The sequence below is a fragment of the Pan paniscus genome, chromosome 22, assembly GCF_029289425.2.
Source record: "Pan paniscus chromosome 22, NHGRI_mPanPan1-v2.0_pri, whole genome shotgun sequence".
NCBI lineage: Eukaryota > Metazoa > Chordata > Mammalia > Primates > Hominidae > Pan > Pan paniscus.
Genome location: NC_073271.2, coordinates 25,366,969 through 25,378,573, shown reverse-complemented (window position 1 = coordinate 25,378,573; position 11,605 = coordinate 25,366,969). Strand labels below are relative to the sequence as shown.

The window sequence follows — 11,605 nt, the reverse complement described above, 5'->3', positions numbered from 1 at the left end:
CAAATGCCGTAGAAGTTAATAGCATTTCCCACACCATCACATCTTGTTTTGATAAGTCATCATTAGTTTTCACTTTTCCCTCAACTTTGCTGGACATGCTGTTTTGACACCAGTGTTTTTGAAAAAATGCAAACATTGAGCAATGTATGACCCTTGCAAAATGCTCCTGGTGTTTCTTCTTCACTATTTCCAGAGAGAGACTAATGTTCAAGCCTAATTAACTAGGTAAGGATGAAACATTTGCCCAGGCAGCAAGATCTAGTTCTGCTTGTTCACAAAGCGTGGCCAAGGTGAAGGGGGCAGGGTGCCCAGGAGACTGAGGCTTTGGAACATATGGAGTCACCAGGCCCTGCCCAACCCTCTAGTTGGGTTTCTCACCACCCTTTCACACTCTGGCCAAACCAGATGTCAGCCAGTCTCTGATCCTGCCACAGTATCACCTTTTCATCTGAGGTTTCTTCTACCAGAATTGCACCTCCTCACGTTTTGTCTTGTGATCTTTGCAACTCAGCTCTGTTCCTATCTTTTCCAGAAAACATTTCCCAAATCATTTACCTTTCTCCAAGACCTCCATTCCATCCCTGAAAAAATGAAAAAACAAAAACAAAAGCAATCTCTTACAGCTCCAGTTCTTCTCATTGAGGGTTGATAAAATATAGGCTATCCAATCAAATTTGAATTTTAATAAGCAATGAATAATTTTTAGTATTAGTATCTCCCAAATAGTCCATGAGATATATACATACTATTTGTTGCTTACCTGAAATTCAAATTTAACTGGGCATCCTGTATTTTTATTTGCTAAATATGGCAATCCTATTCTCTTGTCTTGTGTTGTAGTATTGTATTATGTCATGTGTCTTGTATTACACCATTATTCACAATTGTTAATAGACTACATGTTCTCTGAAGCCAGGAACAGTGTTCAGTTTTTTGGTTTCACTACCACCTCTACCTCACCCTTCCTGATGCCCCCTTACTGAATACTCAGCACAGTGTCTTAAATGTTGTTGGGAGTACAGGAATCAAGTCCTCATTCATTCTTTCATTCCTTCTTTCACATAGCAAATATCTACTAAGCTTATAGTTTCTGGGGATATGACTTTAAACAAGAAATAGCTATTGTCATTAAGGAGCTCCCAGCTCATTCAGGAAAACAGACATGTCAGAAAGCAATTTCTTTTTTATTTTATTATTTATTTATTTATTTATTTATTTATTTATTTTGAGATGGAGCCTCGTTCTGTTGCCCAGGCTGGAGTGCAGTGGCACGATCTCGGCTGGATGCAACCTCCGCCTCCTGAGTTCAAGCAATTCTCCTGACTCAGCCTCCCAAGTAGCTGGAACTACAGGCCCCCACCACCATGCCCAGCTAATTTTTGTATTTTTAGTAGAGACAAAGTTTCACCACGTTGGTCAGGCCGGTCTCGAACTCCTGACTTCGTGATCTGCCCGCCTCAGCCTCCCAAAGTGCTGGGAATACAGGCGTGAGCCACCGTGCCCTACCAGAAAGCAATTTAAATCAGTGACATAGTTCTAGAGTAGGGTGACATGAGAACACAGGGGAAAAGCACCAAGCCCAGTCTTTAGTGGTTAAAGGAGACTTCTGGGGAGGAAGTAACAGCAAGGCTGAGACCTAAGAGTTAATAGGAGTTATTAATAATAAGGTGATGGCAGAGAGCGAAGACATTCTATACAGAGATAATAGTTGGAAAAAAAAACACTTGAAATAAGAGAAAATGTGGCATTAATATTTGATTCATTAATCAAATCTTCCTTGTAGTTCAAGCTTGTTCTGACTCATGCATGCAATGTCTTTGAGGCCTCAAGCCTCTTCTTCACATTTTTTTCTCAAGGAATTCAACAATGACAATTCTTATTTCCCGTGCCACATCCACCTTCTCTGAGCTCTAGGCTGGTTTTTATCCCCCATCCTTGGTGTAGTCTAAACTACTTCTTCGAGAATTTAGAGCTGAATGTGACCAGCTGTCTCAGCCCACCTCACCCTTCTCCCATTCAGTCTCACTCTGTCTGCTCCATCCAGTATTCTACTGATTTTTTCCCTCAGTTTACTCCTTCCAACTCCTGTTGCCCCACTGAGGCTGATGTCTATGACCATAGCTGCTTTCTGATCTACTTTTGAGTAATTCCACTCACTCAGTCTTCTGCATTTCCTACGTAACCAAACCATATTCCACATAGTAGTGCTGACGGCATTCATAGGATTCCAACTTTAAAAGTGCAATCACAAGAGAAAATACATCACATCTCTGACAAGGACTAAAAGTATAGGAAGAAACTCTCAGGTAAAATCCACTTAATAAAGCTGTTTCTAAACCAATGTCCTGCCAGGTGCGGTGGCTCACGCCTGTAATCCCAACACTTTGGTGGGCCAAGGTGGGTGGATCGCCTGAGGTCAGGAGTTCAAGACCAGCCTGACCAATATGGTGAAACACTGTCTCTACTAAAAATACAAAATAATAGCTGGGCCTATTATTATGAGTGCCTGTAATCCCAGCTACTAGGGAAGCTGAGGCAGGAGACTCACTTGAACCGGGAGGCGGAGGTTGCAGTGAGCCAAGATAACGCCATTGCACTCCGGCCGGGGCAACAAGAGCAAAACTCCATTTCAAAAAAAATAATAAAAATAAAAATAAAATTACTACAATGTCCTTTGTAGTAATCAGCCATTTGTAGTCATCTTTGCAGTCCTAACCTGTGCCTAGCACAAAGCAACCACTTGATGCAAGAATTTACATCTAATTACATCTTTCGTTCTAATTAAACTTTGTTATAATTAATCTTAAGTTATGGCCACGTGTAGAATTAAACAAATGATGAACAGTAGCTAACTTTCTGTACCAAGCATGAAACCAGGAATTTTAAGTGCTATACAGAGTTTGTGACAACAGGATATCTGTGGTACCTTAATTTCATGTGTCAACTTGACTGGGCCATGGGGTCTCCAGGTATTCGGTCAAACATTATTGTGGGTGTTTCTTGGGGGTGTTGTTGAGTGAGACTGGCATTTAAACAGGCAGACCAAATAAAACAGATTGGCCTTTCCAGTGTGTGCAGGCCTCATCCAATCATTTGAAGGCCTGAATAAAACAAAAAGACTACTGTCCCCTAAGTAAGAGAGAATTCTTGCTGCCTGGCTACCTTCAAACTGGGACATCAGCTCCTCCTCGGTCTTGAGCCTGCCAAGTGGGTCTCTAGCCAAGCTTGCTGACTCACCTCCAGATCTTTGAACTTGCCCACTTTCGTAATCATGGGAGCCAATTCCTCACATGTAATTCCACTCACTCATCCTTCGGCACTTCCTACATAACCGAACTATATTCCATACAGGAAATTTATATACATCCTATTGATTTTGTTTCTCTGGAGAACCCTGACACCGATAATAGAGTATTCCAGGAAATAAAGCAATCAGAGGTTACTTTGATGAGAATACATGCCTTTAATTTGCCTTATAAGTCTTTTGTGATCCAGATATATGCCATCTCCCTTGGTAATTCGTCCATCTGTGCTACATGTGAATGACTTAATTCTTACAGGTCATTTTTTCATATTCAATCTCAGGACCTTTGAAGAATCCTCTCAACTTATGGATACTAATCCATCAGCTGCAAATAGCCACACAAATGTTCACCACATGCATATACAGGACTATGAAGCTTTGTACGATATGGAGTTGTATTAGGGTAAGTCAGAAAATAGGGAAAAGGGCTATGAGTGCTGATATTCAGAAATAAAAATGAAAAAAAACTAGGTTAAAGCCAATTAATACTTTCTCATCAGACCCTGTCATGTTTCATAGTGTTGTACACAAGTAAAGTTTTGGAAAAAAACAGAAGAGCTGGGGACTTGGGTGGGGAGGGGAGGAAGTAAGAGTTTTGTAAGGAATTCAGGGACATCAAAGTACTAAATGTATAACATTGAGCAGCGTCTGCATCCTAGCTGTGCTACCTGTGTAGTTACACAGAGTCCTGCACGCAGGAGGAGCCTGAATTGGCCTTAAAGCTCTGTCACTATCTTGAGATTCTTAATATTTTTTGCAAAAATGGACCCCAAATTTTCACACTGCACTGGGCCCCGCAAATTATGTAGTTGGTCTTGCTGCTAAGTAAAACTTTCCGAAGTAACCATTTAAAAGTCAAAAGTAAATGTTTATTCAACTTTCTACCTAATGATTAGTTTGATGTCCTGACAATAGCAAACCAAACTGAGGCTCCATACTCCCGTGCTCTCCCTGCACAGGGAAAGAACAGCTGGCAAGAAATGGCTGAGCAGTAACCATCAAGAGCTATGGATAAGTGGTTGTTGTACAGAACTTGAGAAGAGAGGCATGTTCCTATCATCAGTTCTTATAACAGCTTGGATAGCTGCTTCTGAAATCAAGGACTAGACCTCTTATATTATAGTGACATCTGCCCCTAGATTGAAAATCCCCAATCTAGGAACTGAGGAAGGTAATTTGGCACTATTGTCAAAACTTTTCTTTATCATCCTTCACCTTTGACTCTGTCTAGTATAAGAAAAAGGAAATGCCAACCATTTGGGAGTTTATTACTTGCTGTACAAAAGTAATCACCATTACTTCCATTCCAGGGATTAAGGTAGACCAAATATCCTATTTCCATGTTTTGCACGTGCACACACACACACACACAATCATGTAAACACAAACATATATCAATGGACAAAGTGCTATTTATAGAGATACTGTATTTAAAATAATCTGGATAGATAGTAAAAATGAAGGAATTTGGAAATGATTAGTATCTTTCATAAACTTTCATCTGGTAGGACAGAGGAAGGCACTATACTCAATTTGATAAATGGAAGACATAAACTGCTAAAATGACAATACTTTTAATTGACTCCTGAAATAAAATACTGCACCAACATTATTGCTGACTCATAACTGCCCTCAATGACTTGAACTCCTCTCCTGCAGCAAAGTCTTTTAGCTCCACTCCTATACATTTCACCCCATATACTCACTCTCTTTCTTGCATACTAAGTTCCAGACAATAGGATTGTATTAGTCAGCGTTGTCCAGAGAAACAGAACCAATAGATAGAGAGGTTATCAAAGATAGAAAGATAGATAGATAGATAGATAGATAGATAGATAGATAGATAGATATCAATATACAATAAGGAATTGACTCATGAGATTATGAAGGCTGACAGGTACCAAAATCTGCAGCCAGCAAGCAGGAGGCCCAGAAGAGCCATGGTGTAGTTCCAATCCAAAGGCTGGCAGGCTCAAGATCCAGGAAGAGACCAATATTTTAGTTTGATACTGAAGGCAAAAAAGAGCCCATGTCTCAGGGTCAAGGCAGTCAGGCAGGAGGAGTTCCCTCTTACTTGTAGGAGGGTCAACCTTTTGTTCTCTTCAGGTCTTTAGTAGATTGGATGAGGCCCACCCACATTAGGATGGAAAATATGCTTTTTTCAGTCTGCCAATTCAATCGTTATTCGCATCCAAAAATACTCTCACAGACATATGCAGAATACTGGTTGACCAAATATCTGGGCATCCTGTGGCCCAGTCAACTTGATACATAAAATTAACCATTTCAAGCATGTAACTGAAAGCATCTTGTGCCAGCTTCCAGGACAGCCAGCCACCTGACTGCCTCAGCCACTTCTTTGTTCCTTCCTCCTCTGGTTGCCTGGAATATATATACCGCCATCTTGGACCATGAGATTGAGAAACATTGCTCAATAATGGCAGAGAAGTTTGAAGCCTTGGAGATTTGATGGAGAAGAGCCTCTATTTCAGCCCAGGACTACACATCCCAGTCTTTTGCATGAGAGAAAAGGAAACTTCCACCTTGTTTAAGGCACCATTATTTGGCAGGTTTCTGTCCTTCACAAGCAATTCTAATCCTAATTCATGTACCTCCCTTTCACTCCCACTGCACACAACAGGGTGGAATTACAGACTAGACAACAAATTAGATAAAATACCTATGACCAGAAAGGGAGAAAATTGTGAAAAGCCCATCCACTCTACAGGGAGGGTAATTTGTATCCTCGCAGTAATATTTGCACAGCCTTTCACAACATTACTTCATTTCTTTCCAAAAATAACCTTGAGAAGCAGACAGAGCTAATGTTTTTATCCTCATTTTTCTCTCTGAATAATCTAGGATTGTCCCTGCTTAGATGATAATTTGGTTTTAATTGAGTCTTCATATTAAGCTTAGCAAAACCAGTATCAAGTGAACAATTTAATAGCTTATTAAATACAATGCTATTACTTTGCAAACATTTATAGAGAGCTTTAAAACATCTTTATAAATATAAATTTAGTCTTAAAGCAAGATTGAGGTAATAGTAAAATTTTACTTTGGTAATAGTAAAATTTTACTTTAACATAATAGACACCAAAATGACTTTTTAAAATTTAAACTGCATTTCAATGGAAACCTATGGTCACACTGAAACAGAAGAATATTGGGCCGTTTCTTTGTTGTGATGGTTTTCAAATAAAGCAAGGAAAAACACTATCATTGTTGTCACAATGCATGTTAGCATTAAGTCCCAGGAGAAATCCTAAAGCTGTGAGAACTATTTAACTTTATTTTAATCCACTGTTTTTTTTAACTTCTTTGACTATGAAACAGTGTTTAGTTTGTTTTTTTGTTCATTCGTTTGGAAATACTTAACATTTCAAAAATTGGTGTTGAGAGAACAAGGTTTCAGAAATGCTATACCATATTCAAATTCTAATTCTAGTATCTTTAGTGAGAAGGAAGTGCCCTTAGAATTACCATATTTATAAAAATACGGGATGCCCAGTTAAAATTGAATTTCAAATGAACAACAACTCTTTAAGTATCTCCCATGCAATATTTGGGATATACTTATACTGAAAAAAAAAGTTTATCTAATTTCTGAAATTCAATTTTAACTGGATGCCTGTCTTTTCCCTGGCAACCCTACTGTCTTAGTCCATTTTGTCTTGCTATAACAGAATACATGAGACTGGGTAATTTACAAAGGAAAGAAGTGTATCTAGTCCACGGTTCTGCAGGGTGAGAAGTTCAAAAGTATGGCCATGGCTTCTGGTGAGGGCATTCTTCTGTGTCATAACATTGCAGGGCAGAGTAGGTCAAAGGGGAAGCAGACAAGTGAGAAGAGAGAGGATCAAACAGGAACAGGAACTTTGCTTTATAATAACTCACACTTTAGGGAACTAATCCATTCCCACAAGAACTAATGCAGTCTCACGAAAGCAAGAACTCACTACCTGGAAAACTGCATTATTCATAAGGCCATGCTCCTGGCCCAAACACCTCCCACTAGGCCCCACCTCTCAACACCACCATATTCGTGATCAAATTTCAACATGAGTTTTGGTGGGGACAGACAAGCCGTATCCATAGGACCTACCTTTGATCCATTCCTAGGGAAGAACAGTTGCTGATCCTTCTGATTCAGATTTCCAGACATTTAATGGGGCTTTACCACTAGGCAAGATCCCATGATTAAAATCACAGGCCTGGCCGGGTGAGGTGGCTCATGCCTGTAATCCCAGCACTTTGGGAGGCTGAGGCAGGTGGATCATCTGAGGTCAGGAGTTCAAGACCAGCTTGGCCAACATGGTGAAACCCTGTCTCTGCTAGAAAAAAATACAAAAAATTAGCTGGGCGTGATGGTGCACGTCTGTAATCCCAGCTACTAGAGAGGCTGAGGCAGGAGAATTGCTTGAACCCAGGAGGCGGAGGTTGCAGTGAGCCAACAGTGCGCCATTGCATTCAAGCCTGGGTGACAGAGCAGGACTCCATCTCCACAAAAAAAAAAAAAAAAAAAAAAAAAAAAAACCACCGACCTGGCCATCCTGCTTTCTTTTCTGAAGCATTTCCATCTCTTTCGTTTGTCAGTGGTCTGTGCCCGACACTATCCATGTTCCCCTGCAGATCCACTCTCCACCCTTTCACTCTGCTCTGCACCCTGAAAGACTGGCTGTATGATGGACCCCAGCAACCAAGCTCCCTTGTTCTGTCGTTTGTAGTTGGGCTTGGCCAGTGGCAGCCACCAGGAGAGGATGGAAGGACAGAAGGAGAGAGAGATTTTCTGCTAAGCCCTAGGTCAGCTGTGGCCCGGCTCCCTCACCAAAGTGCAAGTTTGTGAGGAATGTCAGTGGTCCTTTGCTTGCCCTTGAAAGCCTAGAGAAGACTTCCCTGAAGCAGCCACCCCAGGGACCTCATCAACCCTTCTTATTTCCCTTAACTCTTCCTCTAACTTTATAATAATCCCTTCATTACTTTCTCTTTTAATCATGCCTTCTTAAGTGTGCTCCTCTTTCCTCCCAAGACCCTGACTAATACAGTGTAAGACTGAGATGCAGGGTAAATGGAGATTCCCTACTTGAACCTTAATCCTGAATCTCAGAATTCAGTCCTACTTGGAGAGTTTTAGCACTTGAGTAATAATAGAGGTCACTCGTTTCCCATTTCTAGATAGGCTAGTTAAAGATCAACAAAAGCCGTTCAGTAGGCTTAATATAAATTATTGTTGTCACCAGCACTTGTGTTATTTGGGGGTGGGGCTCAGCGTATTTAAGTGATGTCAACACTTATCTCTCTCCACTTTATAGAAAAGGAGATCATATAACCAAATCCATAGTTGCCCGCAGATCACAGTGACTCCATGGTGAACCTTGTGTCTTGTTTTGTTTTTTGTTTTTTGGGTTTATTTGCCTGGGATCTGAGATCTGACCAGCACGTTCATATTGTTAGTTTCCAGAACTCATAAATCCCTAAGATTTGTTTGGCAAACTAGATGTTGTCAGAATACTTAGGGTGAGATACAATAACAATTTAAATGATAAACAAAAACAAACAGAAAAGAATTCATCCTAACTTACCCAGGACCAATTTCTTGCTGTTTTTTTCCCCAGCTATTTTTAAATAATCAAATCACTGTAGTATCTATGGCATTTTAGAGATTGCAAGGTCTGTGAGTCATATCCTTATTTACAGGAATGATGGGAGAAAGTCAGCTTGTTCAGCATTTGCTCCATTTATGAGAAATGTGCAGGCAAATAAGAAACTGGGGAAACGCTGTTTCGTGTATCATTTCACCGTGTCCTACAATCTCTTTCTCTTTCCCTTTTCAGGACTCAGACCTGGGAGAACAGCCACTGCCCAGACATGTTCAGCGACAGATAAAACAGTATAACATTTTGCAAAGGCAAATTCCTCCTCTTCTGCTGTAGAAAAACTTGGTTTCTTCTTCATACACACTGAGTCCTTCTGCTCATAATGCTGGTCCTAAACGCCTTAATCCAAAAGCAGCCAATAAAAAGTTTTTAAAAGTCCAACTCCTTAGGGAAAAACTTTGTTTTCCAGTTTGTGTGACTCAGGTCATCAGCTCACGGTCATTGTCAGAGCCCCAGTCATCTACGTGTGTCAGCACCGCCCCTTTTATCTCTCTGTCTTCAGTACTGCCTGAGAAGTACACACAAAGGACTGAACAGAGACATTTTCAAAGTTTCAGAGAAAAATGAAAGGATATGATTTTAACACTGGAACCGAATACTCTCTTAAGCATACATTTTTCTTCTAGGGAGCATTTGTTTGTAATTATGAGAAATTAAGGAATATATTCCCAGTGAATTAAAACATAGGAAATTAGAACTGGAAGGGTATTCAGGGAATCTAGAAGTTCATGCTATCAGCTTTGTGAGTGATTTCATCTCTCACTTTGTGCATTTCCCTTTCTATGTTCATGTTTGATGTGAGCTGCATTCCCAGCTCAGATTATTCTCATTCTTTAAAAATAAGAGGGGCTGGGCACAGTGGCTCACACCTGAATCCCAGCACTTTGGGAGGCCGAGGCAGGCGGATCACCTGAGGTCGGGAGTTCGAGACCAGCCTGACCAACATGGAGAAACCCCGTCTCTACTAAAAATACAAAAAACTAACCGGGCATGGTGGTGTATGTCTGTAATCCCAGCTACTCAGGAGGCTGAGGCAGGAGAATTGCTTGAACCCGGGAGGGGGAGGTTGCAGTGAGCTAAGAACGCACCAGTGCAGTACAGCCTGGGCAATAGAGAGAGGCTCCATCTCCATCTCAAATTAAAAATAATAATAATAATAAAATAATAATAATAGACCAGGTGTGGTGGCTCACGCCTGTAATTCCAGCACTTTGGAAGGATAAGGCAGGAGGATTTCTTGAGCCCAGGAGTTCAAGACCAGCCTGGGCCAACAAGTGAGACCCCCATCTCTACAAAATATTTTTTAAAATAACTGGGCCTCATGGTGCATTCCTGTAATCTGAGCTACTTGGGAGGATAGCTAGAGCCCAGGAGATCGAGGCTGCAGAGAACCGTGATCACACAACTGCACTCCAGCCTGGGTGACAGAGCAAGACCCTGTCTCAATAAATAGATAGATAGATAGATATAGATAGATAGATAGATAGATAGATAGATAGATAGATAGATAAAAACAGAGAGGTGAAAAATATGGTTTTAAGGGTTCTGTTTAAGAATACTCTGTTCCAACATGGAGTTTGTCAACTCTAAAGTGGTAAAAAACAAGACGGATTGTAGACATTTTCATAAAAGGCAGGAATATTTAGTGTCACCAAATTAAATATGTTAATGGTCACAGGGGAGGCCGACTCAATCAGCCTTTTATTCTGCCAGGCTGTTTGATACTGCTGAGGGCTTATCTATTTCCTGAGGAGAAAAATAGTCATTAAAATGACCTTACAAAGATGACGCTTGCAGGGATCGTTTCTATAGCTCACTACCAGATAAGTTTCTCTGAACATGTACAGCACCAGAAACCACAGGCGGCGGTGCAGCGCTCTCTCGGGAGCCTGACACTGGCTCTGGGTGCTGCTTCACTGCAACTTCCATTTGCCATTGAGAGCCGTTCCGCTCTTCCTCTGGGAAAGTAAGAGAGAGAGGGTACAATCTGAGGGGTTTCCCTTCTTGTAATACAAAATAATAACAACCACAGAGGACATCACAAGTAAAATGTGTATAACAACCCCATCTAAAGAACCCTATCATCTTTCTACTATCTGTCTACCTAAATATGTATAGTATAAACAACCCTATATAGCACTCTAAGCAACTTAAGTTAGGTAACTTAGAAAACTCTTTTTTTTTTTGAGACTGAGTCTCACTCTGTCGCGCCCAGGCTGGAGTGCAGTGGCGTGATCTCGGCTCACTGCAACCTCCACCTTCTGGGTTCAAGTGATTCTCCCATCTCAGTCTCCCAAGTAGCTGGGATTACAGGCACGCCACCATGCCCGGCTACATTTTTTTTTTTTTTTTTTTTTTTAGTAGAGATGAGGTTTCACCACATTGGCCAGGCTGTTCTCGAACTCCTGACCTCAGGTGATCCGCCCACCTTGGCCTCATGAAGTGCTGGGATTACAGGTGTGAGCCACTGCACCCAGCCAGAAAACTCTTAAAAAACATGCTATCCTAGCAAAAAACATGTTATCCCTGTAATATGCTTAAAATTCTCCAATGGCTTCTCTTTGCTTTTAGGCCAACATTCTTAATGTGATCTTCAAGTTCTTGCCCTATTCTACAACCTTACCTTATACTATACTACCTA

General features: G+C 40.9%; 1 non-coding gene across 1 annotated transcript; it reads left to right on the top strand.

Annotated features, from left to right (window-relative positions):
* The first annotated feature begins 10,745 nt into the window (after positions 1 to 10,745).
* Positions 10,746 to 10,960, top strand: LOC112438104 (small nucleolar RNA U3). Its single transcript, XR_003026588.3, has one exon. It is a non-coding gene; the product is annotated as a small nucleolar RNA U3 (small nucleolar RNA).
* The last annotated feature ends 645 nt before the right edge of the window (positions 10,961 to 11,605 follow it).